The sequence below is a fragment of the Bidens hawaiensis genome, unplaced genomic scaffold (genome assembly GCF_021521415.1).
Source record: "Bidens hawaiensis isolate Kalapana, Puna unplaced genomic scaffold, B.hawaiensis_p1.1 tig00084746_1, whole genome shotgun sequence".
NCBI lineage: Eukaryota > Viridiplantae > Streptophyta > Magnoliopsida > Asterales > Asteraceae > Bidens > Bidens hawaiensis.
In genome coordinates, this window is record NW_027504115.1 from 331 (window position 1) to 16,897 (window position 16,567).

Below are 16,567 nucleotides of genomic sequence, written 5' to 3' on the forward strand. Positions count from 1 at the left end.
GGTAGCTTATAAAGTAGAGTTACTAGCTAAATTGGAAGGAATTCACTCTATACTTTTCACGTTTCTCATTTGAGAAAATGTCTAGCCGATGACACATATCTCATGCCGTTGGAATACATTGAAGTAGATGAACGGTTGAATTATGTTGAGCAACTGGTAAAGATATAGGAAAGAGAAACAACTCCATCACAGGGTCATTCCTTTGGTTAGTGCGATATGGAAACATCACAAAGGATCATATGCTACTTGGAAAGGTGAATACGAGATTAGGAAGTTTTACCAAAGGTTGTTTAGTGATAATTATATTTCGGGGATGAAACCTCTTTTAAGGAGAATAGACTTCTAATGTCCGACTTTTATTGAAATAATAAATAAAGGAAATGCATCTATAATTGTTATCAGATGCTACATGGAAAGCTAAAGACGAGATATGGGGGCCGAAGTTGTTTAGTGATAGTCCCCAAAACCTCTTTTAAAAGAGGGTGGACTTCTAACGTCCGACTTTTATCGAAATAAGAAATAAAGGAAACTAGAAGGATGGAAGTCATTTTCACTTTGGTAAGTTAGTAATGTGATTGAGAACATGATGTCAATAATTTAATACTACATCGTCCGATATTTTAGTTGATAAAAAAAACAAAAAGCTTAACAAAAGGCTAAAAAACAAAAACCGAAGGGTGATTAAGATCATTCCTAACATGTTTTGTTTGAAAAAAAAAAGATGTTTCGTACCGGGACCATTTATTACATGTCTCCGCTATAAAACTGATATTGTTAAATTTTTGTTAACTAAGATACCATTAAACTATGATGAAGACGATTCCCAGATTGATGCATATTCCGTTGTCTCAGTCGTTTGCCGTTTCCCATTCTCCAACCAAAAGCTTCAAATATCAACCTGCTTTCATCGTCTCAGTTTTCAGAAACAACCAAAACGATACCATCGTGGAATCTAGATCATGTGCACGTATTACACTTCCAAATGATTCAAGAAGCCAATCTTTACTTGAAAGAATATTTGATACACTTGATAGAGCTATCATCAAGTTTCTTGATCCTCCGCTTCATCCCTCGGTCGACCCAGGCTACACACTCACTGGCAATTTCGCACCTGTTGACGAGCTGAGCCCAACCGAGTGCGATATCCTGTACGGGTGCCTCCCTCAATGCTTAGACGGCGTGTACATACGCAACGGACCCAACCCACAGTTTATCCCGAACGGTCCACAAACACTACCTAGATGGGGATGGAATGGTTCATTCCGTTAGGATCTCTCACGGGCGAGTAACTTTCTGCAGCCGATACATCAAGACCAACAAGTATCTATTTGAGAACGAAGCTAGATCGTCAGTTGCCTTGAATATTATCGGGGGTATGACAGCACTTGGTCCTTTTGTGGCTCGGGCAGCGTTGTTCTGTGCAAGAATTGTGTTGGGGCAATATGATATTGGCAAAGGCATTGGCATTGCAAACACCAGTTTAGCCTTTTTTGGGGGCAGATTGTACGCGTTATGCGAGTCCGATCTTCCATATGTGAAGGAAAACGGCGACGTAATAACTGTAGGCCGCCATGATTTCAAAGGAAAGCTTTCTCTAAACATGACCGCTCACCCGAAGGTCGATCCAGATACGAAAGAGGCGTTTGCGCTTCGATATTGGTTAGCGTATCCTTATATTACTTACTTCCACTTCGATGCGGATGGAAACAAGCAAACTGATGTCCCAACTTTCTCCATGAAGAAGCCCTCAATGACTCATGATTTGGCAATCACTCAAAAGTATGCCATCATTTGTGATATTCAACTCGGATGGCATCCGATGAACCTGATTCGTAGCGGAAGGCTTGTAATTATTGATAAAGCTAAAGTTCCAAGAGTCGGTGTTCTTCCACGGTATGCAGCTGATGAGTCCGAGATCAAGTGGTTCGAAGTGCCCGGGTTGAATATGTTTCATGTGGTGAATGCGTGGGAAGAGACGGATGGATACGGGCAACGAAGTCGTGGTGTTGGTGGCTCCGAATATATCATCGGCTGAACGCTTCTTTGATCGGTGGATATGATCCAACCGGTTATGGGAGAAAGTGACAATTCATTTGTGTACGGGGATTGTGTCAAGACAAACGCTGTCGACTGAGAACATGGAGTTTCCTGTGATCAATCCAGCCTATATCGCTAAGAGAAACAAGTAAGATCAAAATATGAATGATCAAACCCATTATAAAGCACTGTTACTATGAGCTCTAAATTTTCAAAGTTTTTTGCAAATTAATATATAGAAACTAATTAAGGTATAAGTAAATATTAGGTTATTGACCCGTGTATCACACGAGTGAAATTATAGAAATCGGCTTAATAAATACATATAATTTCAAACGACAATGTATTTTTTATGATGCTTTTGGGACGACAACATGATATTTAGTTTCAATTCATATTTATACCGAACGAAGGTACTAAAAAACATAAATTTACAAAAAAAGGAAAATACATAATACAATTTTTACACACATAATTTAAAAGTTTAAAATATAAATCTCATAAACTACTAAATATTTCATGTAAACCATATTTAGTGTCTTGTTTGTAACTTTACATTAGTTATCCAAAATAAACATCTTGATAAAGCCACATATATTTAACCATGTGTAAAAATAGGATCTCTCAATTATTTTCCAACTATTGCTAGAGACTAGTCTTGACTTTTGTTAATGGTTATTGCAAAACAAACTGAAATGGGAATCTGTCTTCTCTTGAACTAAAATGAAAGTTTCTTATCCGATGGGCGTTAGACCACTACGAGTTAATATGAATTTTATGTATTTCTCTTATTTGTATTTGCAAAAAAAAATGACAGAATTACAGAAATTGTCTTTTATGTTTGCACCAGATTTTAGTCGTTGTCTTTTATCTTTCAAATTGACACGTTTTGTACTTTACGTGTCTAAATGTTACATCATTTGTCCTTTGACCCTAACTCAGTTATTTTTTTCTGTTAAGTCAAGTCATGTACCTTGCGTAGGAGGGAAAATTGGTCTTCTATTAATTTATTTAAAAACATTTTAATAATAAAATTTTTATTTATATAATATAAAGAACACATAAACACATAAACATTTTAATAATTTTTACCCACCAAAATTTGATACCATTAAATGTCATAATAATATCTTCAAATATATTAGAAACGGAAATAGGATTAATAATACAAACGTATATCGTTTGTGCTTTAATTTTGGTTGAACATTGATTATTCAAAGATACCCGATTGAATATTTCCTATATGAAAAATCTAATTGAGTATGGTTAACAAACATTTATTATTTATAAAGGAAGTTTATTAGGTTGATCAGACATTTTAGTAATGTTACCATTTTCTTAACTGAGTTTAATGACAAAAAGTGTTATCTTATTCATACTAAACACAAACTTAACAAAGTAAATGATATTTATTCGTCTTAAAATACCCAAATTTTGTTAATTAAACTAAAAGATAGTTAAAATACAAGCAACAAAGTAAGACAACTAATTAAAATAAAATAACTAAAAGTAAACCTTACATTTCAAACATGTGTTTTCTTGATTATTATACATATTAAACATTCATATGTAGATATGGGCCAAAATCGATAACCTATAGGGCATTTATTAATGTTAATGTTGAGGGTACGGTGAGTGAGGGGTATTTCAAAAAAAAAAAAGTGTCAGTATTTATAGGCTTGAGAAAGTGTTGGGATTTTTAATAATCCATGATTATCATCTTCCAAAATCATCGGCTAAATTCATGGGGTGCGGTTATGTAAGTTTTTAAGGAAAGTTAGGATTTGTCAAACTTGTTTAATTTGTTTTTGTTATCCTCATTATTATAATATAAAAAACCCCCAAATTAGCAAAGAAAACCTTTTAGCTCCATATTTACATGGATACAGTCAAAACTCATTTAACACCATATTATTAACGGTATTTAAATTCTTCTAAAAAAATAAATACCATTTATTGCATTAAACTTTGGACCATTTAATTTGATAAGAGTTAAATTCCTCTCTTCATAGTGGATTGAATTGTGTAACTCCACACAACAACTCAACATTTAGTATTTTGGGTTTCAAAAATCAAGTTGATATCCCATATAAATTAAAAAACGGGCATGAAATATTGAGAGCAAATAGGTTGTGGGTTATATGATATAGTAATCGGGTCCATTCAAAATGAGAGAGTTTCTTAATTTAATTTAGAATTGTTAAAATATTATTAAATTATAAGATTGCAAGTTATTTATGAAAAAGAATCAATTGAACCAATATGATTATGTCATTTGTTCTAAAAGCCTATTGATTTAATAGTATAGGTAGATATTAATAGACATGTAAATTATATTTATTTTTAATATATATAAAGCATGAGTTATGAACCTTTTAAATTTAAGAAGTACCTAACTTGTAGCTTATTGTAAAACATATTATGCATAAATTTAAAAGTTTATTAGGGGTAATGATGTATTTATAGCACAAACATGTACGGTTATTTATTTTCTTACATGATAGTTTCAATTTTTACTCCACCAACTTCAATTAAATTTTGTTAATTTATAAAATAATTACACATTCACCCTTTATTTAAAACAAACTATTCCCACGACTTTTAAACGGCCATAATTTTTTTCACACATTAATATTTTTTTTAAAAATTTATTACATAAAAACGAGTATTGTATTCTCTTTAGTTTGAGTATGGTATTGCTAGAGTTTGTTACTTTTAAAAAATTAACATTTTATGTAATTACCAGTTAGTACCGACAATGGGTCAGGCCGGCCACTTCGACTAATGGTCAGAACGAATTAATTAGAGTAAGAACAAGTCAATACAAAACCTAGTTAATTAATTTGGTTTGGTTAAGGATGTGTTCATGTCGAAATGGATCGGCTCAAAATGGTATCGAATCAGAACGGGTTTCGGGTTAAAACGATGTCTGGTTTAGATGGGTTTCGGGTCAAAACGGGCTGGTTCGAAAATCGGTTTATTTGAAATTGTTGTTCATTTTAGACATCAGATACGTAAATGACATTGTTTACACGTACCAGGCTTAATAAGCGTGTGTCCAGCACCTCGAAATGCGTGATACCCAACCTTGGTAAGCGTCTAACACCACGTAACACACAAGTAATCAGCGTGAATTACACGTGTGATGTCGGTTAGGCATGTTTAATGCATGTAACACGCATTCAGTTGCCAGTTATGCGCGTTCAATTTCCAGTCACACACGTACTTTCTTTGCATGTCTTACGCGTCCAATTTCAGGTTACGAACATACTGAAATCGTGTTTACGCACGTACTCCGCTACATCGCGCGGGCACCTAACTAGTCAATCATTAACATATCGTTTTGATAAGACTCTACTAACTCTTAATTAATCTTTTCATCAAATACTTGATAGTCCAATCAAGCGTCTAAGGGGAAGTAATCACGGTTATGACTTATGCAGGTATGTTTACACAGTGATTTTCGAGAAAACGCCAAAAAGATCAAGGATGAGACCAATAGGAGTGGCAAAGCTTGACGTTGCAGCATCCCAAGGCAACAACGTAGTGGCAAATCGGATATACGGAGATAATTGCTTTGGAAGTGAACCATTTTTCATTGCAAGAGACCCCCATGATTCAAATCTAAAGGAGGATGACGGATATTTGGTGTTTTACGTGCATAATGAGAGCTCGGGTGAGTCAAGGTTTTTGGTGATAGATGTGGTGGCTGTTATCAAGCTGCCCCAACGAGTGCCTTATGGTTTACATGGGGTATTTATTAAAGAAAAGGACCTAAGTATAATGTGACAATTCAAGATTGTGGCTACCAACTTACCATTGTTGGAAGAATAGTTGTATATGTAAAAAGAATGTTCGGTTAATAAAAAACGATGTTTTGATCATACCACAAAGCTTTGTCTTTTTTGGGTGTATTGTCCAACCTATGCCGTCGCACTAAATTTTTACAATTTTGATAGCTTAAGACTGTAGACTAAATTACATTTTTTTTTGTTATTTTAAACTAGCTCTTCTAACTGGCGCGTTGCGGTTAGGCAGCTGACAAAACTTTAGCGTTGTAACCCGGGCGTTGGTAAAACACGAGCGTTACAACGATGAGTCAACGCGAATTCGATCAGTATCGGTTACATTGATTAAGGTATAGACATCGTTCGTAAAGTTTGAGAGTTAAGGCCAAAAAAATTAATTCGTCAAAGTAACATATAAAAAACAAAATATTTAAAACGATGTTTATTTGGTCGGCAAACCCGGGCGGTGTAACATACAAGCGTTGTCGGTCTCGGCCATTGTGACAGTATTTCGACATGAATTTGGTCGGTTTTGATTAAGCTCATTATAGTAATGGAGCTAAATTGCGAGTTGCGAATTGGGATTGTTTTGTGGAATGAACTTGACTTGCAATTTTGATTAAGAGAATTAACTAACCCCGTTAGTTCAGTTAGTGAGAAGTCATTTCCATAAAGTTAACCCAGTTAACTGAGTTAACATAATAACCCCGTTAGATCCGTTAGACTTACCTAACAAGTTTGGTTTATTAAGTTAGCTTAGTTAACTTTGTTAACTAAGGTAGTTTAGTCCACTGATTCAGTTAGTTAGCTATGTTAGTCCGTTATACGGTTAATTAATACGTGTACATGTTAAGCAGTTAGTCGTGCTCAGTTAAAGAAAAAGAATTACAATCAATTCAGAACGTAATAGGATCCAGGTGAGTTTCTAGCCCCATTTCCTTTTAAACGTTTTGGGGTTGTATGCATACTCGTAAGTAAGAATGTTAATATACTTGCGCTAATTAGCATAGTGTATGGTATGTGAATGTTTTATATAATTTTATATATAAATGTATGTATGTATGTTAGGGTGACAGACCCTTATAATTTCTGCCAAGTTTATATGGGTTATAATTCTTGCGAATGATAGGGTGGCAGACCCTTATAATATTTGCGAAGGTTATATGGTGCAGACCCTTATAAAATATGTCAAGGTTATAGGGTGGCAGAATGTGAATGCTTGATGGTAAGTAAGACAAGAAATAGAGTATGTAAGAATGTATATATGCATGTATGAAAATGAAGGACTGATAGGTTAAGTATGGAATGTGTATCTCCGGATACTTTTGTGTGAGAATGTGAATGCTTGACAAGTTGCATATTAAACTAGAACTCACTCTGCATAGTTGCAAGGCCCTGGACCCCGGTTCCTTACTTAGACGTTGGACTTACTCATAAACACAATTCCAAATAATAGAGGGGATTTAAAACTTTTCGCGAAATGATAGAACTCCAACCATCAGCACATAATCTCAGTTAAAACAAACATTCATACATGTATTAAAATTCAAAACATGATAAAAGATGACGGGTCTCCTTCTTCTTCGCATGTCAGCCATTATTCTTCAATGTCGTGTGTGCTCCTCACGCCAGTTGCCTTATTCTATTTGTCCGCTTGCATGCTAAAAGTCAGCTACGCTGAGTGAGTACTAGTTTAACAAACATCTTACCATAGATTCACATACTTGCATATATGTATCCATAGATACATTACATACTTAACATGTTTAACTTCCTTTCATACATACATACATACATACATACCTTTATTTACATTACTTAATACGCACACAATTACATCTACGTTTTAAATATTCTTTAGTTTTATAACTTCACATATATTATTAGGGTCTGCCACCCTACTTTACATTGATATTATTAGGGTCTGTCACCCTCCTTTCTCAAATATTGTTAGGGTCTTTCGCTCTAATTTCAAAGATATTATTAGGGTCTGCCACCCTCTTTTCACATATATTACTAGAGTATGCCACACTCATTTCACACATATTATTAGGGTCTGTCACCCTCCTTTCACATATATTATTAGGGTCTGCACCCTCCACTAGTACAAAGAGGCTATAAGGTGCGGTGATTTTGGCCAAAAGGTGGGAGCCTAGAACCGCATCAAATATCATTGAACCTTTTGATAACTACAACCGCACCTTATTCCTATTTGTTAACATATATGAAGAGGCGGGTATGAGGATCACACCTTTTGTCCCATTAATACATCTATTACCTACATTTATACTGTTTTTTTTTTAGTTTCAGAAAACAAAATATACTCAAATATACAAACCAATAAATAGTCTGTAAAAAAGACTTTCAAATATACAAAAAGATTTATTGTACCACAAATATATGTGTTTAAAAATAAAATATACAATAGCGTCCCGAACCTACGTCTTCATTCTTACAACCCGAACCGAAACATTAATTCTTGTAACCCGAACCATCATCTTCATTCTTGCAACCCGAACTTTAGAAATTATCTAAGAAAAATAACGTTGCATTAATAAAATGAAGCTTAAAATATATATTCAAGTATGCTCGATATAAAATGAACGAATTCGTGTTACTTTATGTTAGTCTATTATCAATATAAACGAACGTTTTACGACCGTAAATGAAACGTGTCTTTAACTTTACTTCGGGCTGTGTAGAGGAGTGGTACCATGTTGATTGTCAAAAATATACCACTCCGTCTCAAGGTGAAGGACCTGATTGGATGTTCGACTATGAGAGTCTATCTAATTCTTTTACTCGAATAGTTGATCAACCAGATAAAGACTTGGTACGTGATTATTTTGAAGATCAATGCTTACCTCCAAGTTTTTCTGATTCTATTTATCAAGATGCTACACAAGATGATCTTTATGATGTTTCTGATGTGATTTCTATATCATCCGATGATGGTATTTTTGTGGATTCTTCCTCAGCTCCTTTCTCTAAAACACATGAGGTTGGTGAATCATCTCATGATGCTGCGGAAAATCTAACTAATTTATTTGACAACGTTGTTGTGCCTGAGAATCCAAATCTTTGGATTCATACTTATCATCCACAGGACAACATCATTGGTGATCTTGATGTGGGGGTGCAAACTCGACATCAGATTGCTTCTTCAAGTGACAATAACGTATTATGTGTGTATGCCGATATGCATTCTTCGAGAATCATGAATCTCGCCAAATACACTTGCTTCCTATCTCAAGTAGAACCGACAAATGTTTGTATGGCTCTTGCTGATCCATCTAGGGTAGAAGCGATGCAAGAAGAGTTGCAACAGTTTAATTGATTCGGTGTTTGGGATCTCATTGATAAACCGGTTAGAGTTAAGAAGCCAATTCCGACGAAGTGGGTACTTAAATGCAAGAAAGACGATCGTGGTGTGATTGTCAGAAATAAAGCAAGACTTGTTGTTCAAGGATTTCATTAGCAAGAAGGCATATATTACACGGAAGTATATGCTCCAGTTGCTCGTTTGGAGGCTATACGAATTTTCTTGGCCTATGTTGCATTCAAAAACATTAAAGTTTATCAAATGGATGTCAAAAAAGCGTTTTTGAATGGGGAATTACATGAGGAAGTGTTTGTTCTGCAGCCTCCTGGTTTTGAAGATCCAGATTATCCGGACCGTGTTTACCGATTGAACAAGGCCTTGTATGGTCTACACCAAGCCCCGAGAGCTTGGTATGGCACACTTGCTGACCATCTTACTGATAATGGCTTCAAGAGACGAACTGTAGATTGCACACTATTTTATAAGAACGTTGGTGATGATTTGCTTCTTGTACAAATATATGTCAATGACATTATATTTGGTTCAACAAACAACAAACTGTGTAAGGATTTTGAGAAGTCAATGCAGACGAAGTTCGAAATGAGCTCGATGGGATAGATGAATTTCTTCTTAGGGTTGCAGGTTCATCAGTCTGATAAGGGAATCTTCATTCATCAGACCAAATACGTGAATGATGTCTTGAGCCGATTCAAGATAACTGCCAGAAAAATCGCTTCAACACCTCTTCTTGTGGGTCAAAATTTGTCACCGGACGAATTGGAGGATACCGTTGATCCTAACCTTTATCGTGCTATGATTGGTTCATTAATGTATTTAATTGCTTCTCAACCTGACATAATGTTTGCAGTTTTTTTGTGTGCTAGGTACCAATCAAGAGCCAGAGTGACTCACCTGGCGGCGGTTAAACGTATACTTCAATATCTGAGGGGTAATCCTGACATCGGGTTATGGTATCCCAAGGACGATAGCTTTTAACTCACTGCGTTTTCTGATTCTGATTATGGAGGATGCAATATCAATTTCAAATCAACCAAGGCGGGTTGTCAATTTTTAGAAAGCCTGCTTGTTTCCTGGTAGTGTAAGAAGTAGACAACGGTCTCCACTTCAACCGCCGAGGTAGAATACGTGGCAGCCTCGATTTGCTGTTGACAGGTTTTATGGATCCAACAACAACTGCACGACTACGGTTTAAAATTTCTTACTACTCCAATTTTAATTGATAACTCTGCTGCCATCAGTATCACCAAAAATCATGTGCAGCATTCGAAAACAAAACATATTGAGATTCGATATCACTTCATTCGAGATTGTTTTGAAAAGAAACTAATTGATATTGAAAAAGTGCACACGGATTTTCAACACACTGACCTATATACCAAGGCATTTGACAAATCTCGTTTTAATTTTCTGCTTGGTATAAACGGTCTTAAAACACTTGCTAATGTTCTTAAACAAGGATAATTATCTTTATTTCGTTTTTATTTTAGTTTTCTTTCATTTATTTTTATGTTTTGGGTTTTGCGGGTGAAAAATGAAAAATAAAAAAATATTGTGCTTTGTGTTTGTAAAGAGAAAATACAAAAATATTAAAAATTTGAAAATACAAAAATATTGTGCTTTTTGTTTGTAAAGAGAAAATCCAAAAACATTAAAAATTTGAAAATACAAAAATATTTTGCTTTTTGTTTGTATAGAGAAAATCCAAAAACATTACAAATTTGGAAAGTCCAAAAAGAATGTGTTTCATTATGTAGAGAAAAATCCGAAAAAACAAAAAGATTGTGTTTTTCATCTGTATATAAAAAGAAAGGAAAATCTAAAAAGTCAAAAAGATTGTGTTTTTAAGTATGTATAGATAAAAACCAAAAAGATTTTTGCATACTTTCGCTTAAAATTATGCCATTTACTCATATTTAAAGGACATATACTCGTATATGTTTGGTCCCGATCTTTACTTGTAAATGATTGGAATAGCCATTTACCTAGTTGTGCGTTTTTATTTTTATTCTCTCGCTGAAAATTATGTCGGTTATTTAAGTTTGTAGAACATGCTTCCATGTTTTGGTCCTGTTATCTACTTGTAGATTGATAGGATAACCATTAATCTATAGACTAAAAGTGACTGGGGCGATTGAATTTATTTTTATGTTCCTCAAAAATTGAGTTTTGAAGGAAAAAGAGAAAATGATAGTACATTGATCATCTGGTCCCATATCCAGTGAGAAATAAGCTTAAAAGGCTGAGTGCTTAATTGCATTGGTGCATTGATAGGTCTTAAACAAGCCGTTAGAGTAAAGTATGTGATATAAACAAAAAGAAATGCCAAATTGAAAGGGGTGTTAGTCTCTACCAAAAATCTCGGTAAGGATGGCAGAAATGAAATAACTTATCATACTCAAGCCTTATATTTGTCTGATCACCAAAAATAAAATAAAGCAAATAACAAGCGTTAGGGTTCTGGACACTGTGAGTCTTTATGCGGCTTAATCATCTGGGTATTCATAAATATGAATATTTAAAATCTTTTAAAGTAAACCTAAAGTCATTAAACTTGATCACTGTTGTACATCGTACAAATTAAACTACTGACTTGATCAAAATCCGTTGTTAGTCATGCATTTGTTCCTCCCTTGCGCGTGTCTCAATATTAGTAAGAAACGGACCACAGGGGATACAATGTATGCAAGCCCACAGATGGACTTGTGCATACTCACTCACAGTAAAGTAAACTTAGTGCATTGCTCAAAAATTTATATGAAATCAAAATTTTGATCAACAATATAATGGTTTAAGTCAAGTTGGGGTGATACTGTAAAAATCAAATTAAGCTTAAACTGAGATTAGAGGCTGATAGTTTCTAATATTCAGTGCTCTAATTGAACATATAATCATATCACAAAAATACTTGAATGTTTGTTATAAGACCTAAGTGGACAACAATATCAATGACCGACTTAACGCCAGTCACAATATCGCCAAAATATAAAACTTTGATGGAAGGGCAATTTGGTCAATATGATTTTGTGCTTAAAACTCAACAAAAAAATATATATTTACTGCTTTCGAAAACTTACAAAAACACAAAAAGATTTTATTTTCTACTTTATGTCTGCTTTTCGGGTTTTAAATGTACATATTTTGAAACAAAAACGAAAAATTTCAAAAAGATTTTATTATTTTCATTTTACATATTATTTAATTCATTTAAGTTATTCAGTTTTAAGATAAGCATAAAACACGTTAAAGTATTTCATTTTACCACGTCGGGTAACTATCTTAATGTATAAGGTCATCGAGATACGGATTTCGTTGATTTATTTATTCATTCATTTATTTAATTGATTTGATTTATTTGATTTTAAATTTAAGTAAAATAAAATTGAAAATGGTAAGATTAATTCGTTATGGATAACAAATGGGGTTATTTTCATAACGAATTACTTCAATTCGTTACCATTCTAATTCGCTTCCGCCACTCTGTAACGAATGACCCTAATTCGTCATCCGTCATTTAACAAATTAAGCACGAATCTCTTCTAATTTGTTATTACTTCGTGTTAATTATTAACGAATTACTCATTCGTTTGCTACGTGTTACGAATGCGATAACAAAGTAGCTACTTCGTTAATGCAAAATAACGAATCAGATGATTCGTTGTCTTGGGAAATGTGTCGTTTCACCCTATTTAGGGAACAGTGTTAAACGAATATTTTCATTCGTCCATTCAACTTTTCCACTTCCTAAAGAATTTCTCTGAAAATTCAACCATCACAAAAACAGTTTTTGATCATCAATTAAGTGACGAAAGGTACTAAGGATCAAAACATGATAAATTTCGTTAGTTTTAATCACTGTTTAATGGGTTTATTAATCATTACTTTATGTTGGTTTTAACTTATTAAATAAACCTTGATAAACATAGTTTATACTGAGTTTATGCCAGATTGAGTACAATGTATCGATTGTCGATGTGATTCTGAGTTAATATAGGTTTATAGTAGATCAATACATCATCAAACATGATGTAACTAGATCTAGTCTGCATGTTTGACTTTCCAAGTTCTTGTTAATTTTGACTTGGACTTTCCAAAGTCAAATTTGTTAATTATTAGTATTGATTCGTTATCTTTTAACGAATGGACACTAATTCATATTCAATTCGTTATAATTGAATAACCAATCACCCATTTCGTGATTTCAATAACGAATTACCTCTTGATTCGTTATCCTTATAAGATTGATTCGTTATGCCTACTTCTTGGTTTTACATTGGTGACGAATTAAGTAATTCGTTATAACGAATCAGTCAAAGATTTCTAACGAATTATACTTAGAATCATTTTGGAAATTTGATTAACTTATTAAATAACTTATATTATTTCTTATTCGTTTTTACTAAATATTGAGTTGATATATTTTCAGTTATGGCTGACGAGAATGTTCAAGGTCCTCACGTTGCTGAGCAATAATCGGTACAACAATAACAAGTACATGAACCTCCCTTGTTATCGTTCGACAAGAAGCATAATGTATGTGCTTTTGTTGGAACGAACTTTGCTAACGAGGACTTATTTGGAGATTTACTGGCCTTCATACGATGTTCTCGTTTGCATTATGCTATGACTGCTAGGCCGAGTGTTCACTTTAGTATTGTTCGTCCATTTTGGAACTCGGCACGTTATATTGAGTCCGAGAACCACATTGTGCTGAGGTCAACAGGACACCGATTGTCATTTCTACCGGGGTCATACGCTGAGTACTTCGATTTGGGGATAATATGGACAACCCATGTGAGTTCGATAAGGGGTTGATCCGTGGTCTGTTCAACCGTGTGTTCTATACTTCCGAACTTGACAAGTACATGTATAGCAAGGCGTACTTGTGTCCCACATACAAGTAAGTATTACATGTCCTAATTAATTGCCTTGGTGGACGGAAAGGTGGGTTTGACGAGTGCTGTATGATGCTCCGATCGGCATTCGTCGCGTTGATCTTGAACAAACCGTTCAACTTCTCGGAGATGATTTTCTATCATCTCAAAGAAAATTGTCTTGTCAAGAATCGACGTGGTAAATTTTTGATGTATCCACGATTTATACAATTGATTGTTCAAGACCTGATTCCCAATTTGGAGATTGATCAGACATTGGTGGATGATGTGCTGAGGATGGAACATGTAACAACTCGGTTTTCCAAATTAATATTTATTAATCATTACTCGACCCGTTTCCATGTTCGGGTTATTTTTGATAAAACATCACGTTTATAGAGATATTTAATTATTATAATTGTTTGTTTAATATATATATATATATATAAACGTTAAATATATTACAATTTTAGTCCAAACTTAAACTTTTTTCTCTTTAAACTCCCATCCTTCAACTTTAAGGACTAAGTTGTAAATATTACCATTCTTATCATCCTAACCCGTTTAACCCAAGATCTGACCCAAACTCATACCCGTATTCACAAACCCGTATACATATGGGTTGTCTTGGACCTTAATTTACGTAATCTTTATGAAATTTGGATCAAGGATTTCATTATACTTGCCCATTTCGGCTCAACCGACAATTTAATTATGTAAATTCAATCACAATGATTCGTTTACCATGTTTGACCTAAGCCGACACCTCATGAGAGATGTTATACAATCTATAAACGTTTATAAATTCAATTAAACCTAATTACATCATCCTTATAGCCTCGCCTACATAACCCCTTAACGAATTTGATTAACATGAGCTGATGATTTGCGTTCGTAACCCCTTCCTGGCTGGCGACCTAACGAACAATTAAACCATCCATTTAGCTTCATACGAGGTAATTACTTATATCATTCTGTACGTCTTGACCCCTTCATCAATAGCCCTAATGTTAATTAAACTAAATCATAACGAATTGATCGATTATGAAATTAGGGTTCATATCTTTAAACTAGGTACTTGCTCTGATGTATATAAATAATCTGTTCGAAGTTAAGACCAACTACAAGGGTAGCACAGCTGGTTGACTTTTGATGGTAATGGACTGCTTATGCTGGGGTGAGCCCCAGCCCGTTTTGAGTGCTTTTATTTTAGAAATCTGTTAGTGCACGAAATTGTTGTCCGTAGCATTCGAATAAGTTATACATAGTCTAGATTGTTTATTTATTGTAAATGGCCCATTCGCTATGGTTTGTATAGCGAATGAGGTCCATTCGTTAGTAATCTAGACTAGTTCGTTAATGTATCAGTCCATTCGTTATGAAAGCATAACGAATGAGGGCTAGTTCGTTAAGTTAACACCATTCGTCATGGAATGTTGACGAATGGAGTCTAATTCGTTATGGAGGCATAACGAATTACGCTTAACTTAACGAATGGAGCATTTGGCCTATAAATAGGTGGTTCCATGCTCATAATTAAGGGAGTTCACACTCATGAGAGTGTGAGGTTCTCCATAAGTTATTATGTAATTTATCCATATTTATCAATAAAGTAATAATTTAACGTTTAGATCTCATGCATAATCGATATATCGTATTAGCGGCTAGATCTGTGGAAGGTTTCAATAAAATCCTTTTTAAATCATATAACAATATATTGATTATTAGTATTAGATATATAATAATAAATCAATATTTTTGCAAGACCGACATTAACTGATCACTTTTATCCAAACTTTGGTTAAAATCATATATATTTATATATATGTGTGTGTATATATATATGTATATATGTTTTAATTATTAGTAATTGATAAAGGTTTTGGTCTTATAAAAAGGGTTTTAATATATATTTAGAATATCTCGTATAAATTCAAGTGTTTTATAAAAAAACATTATATTTTATATAAGTATTATTATCTATTATTTATTATTTATTATTGACAATAATTAATATAAAAGAAAGATTTATTAATAATAAAAAGGTATATAAATACATTAAACGTATTATTAGTTTAAAATAAGTATTTAAAACGGATCTCTTTATATAAACTAAGAAATCTTTCTAAATATATATGTAAGTATCCTTGTATATTTTATATACTTCAAATTATATTTATGATAAACTTGATAAATCAAAGTTGTATTTCAACGTAATAAAATTTATAATAAATTAAAGTAATACTTAACTTTTGCTAGATCGCATACGTGCATCAAGTTCCGAATCTGTATTTAGTTTAGATTCACTGTTGAAATCATATTTATTTTTCCCGCGAATATTGTTATCTAGGATCTCTCGTTGGTAATTTCCGAAAAGAGTGTCTCTTGTTTACTATCGTTCTTACAACATTCGTTTATCTCTTGCTTATTGCTAAGGTGAGTACCACATTCCCCCATTTTACTTTTTTTTCACATTTTGGGGACATATGCGTAAATATCTTTCTCATATATACTGATACTCAAAACTG

General features: G+C 33.7%; 1 pseudogene across 1 annotated transcript; it reads left to right on the forward strand.

Moving 5' to 3' along the window:
- The first annotated feature begins 735 nt into the window (after positions 1 to 735).
- LOC143607663 (putative carotenoid cleavage dioxygenase 4, chloroplastic) lies at positions 736 to 6,026 on the forward strand (annotated as a pseudogene). Its single transcript, XR_013149013.1, has 2 exons — positions 736 to 2,185; positions 5,481 to 6,026. The product of XR_013149013.1 is annotated as a putative carotenoid cleavage dioxygenase 4, chloroplastic (transcript).
- The last annotated feature ends 10,541 nt before the right edge of the window (positions 6,027 to 16,567 follow it).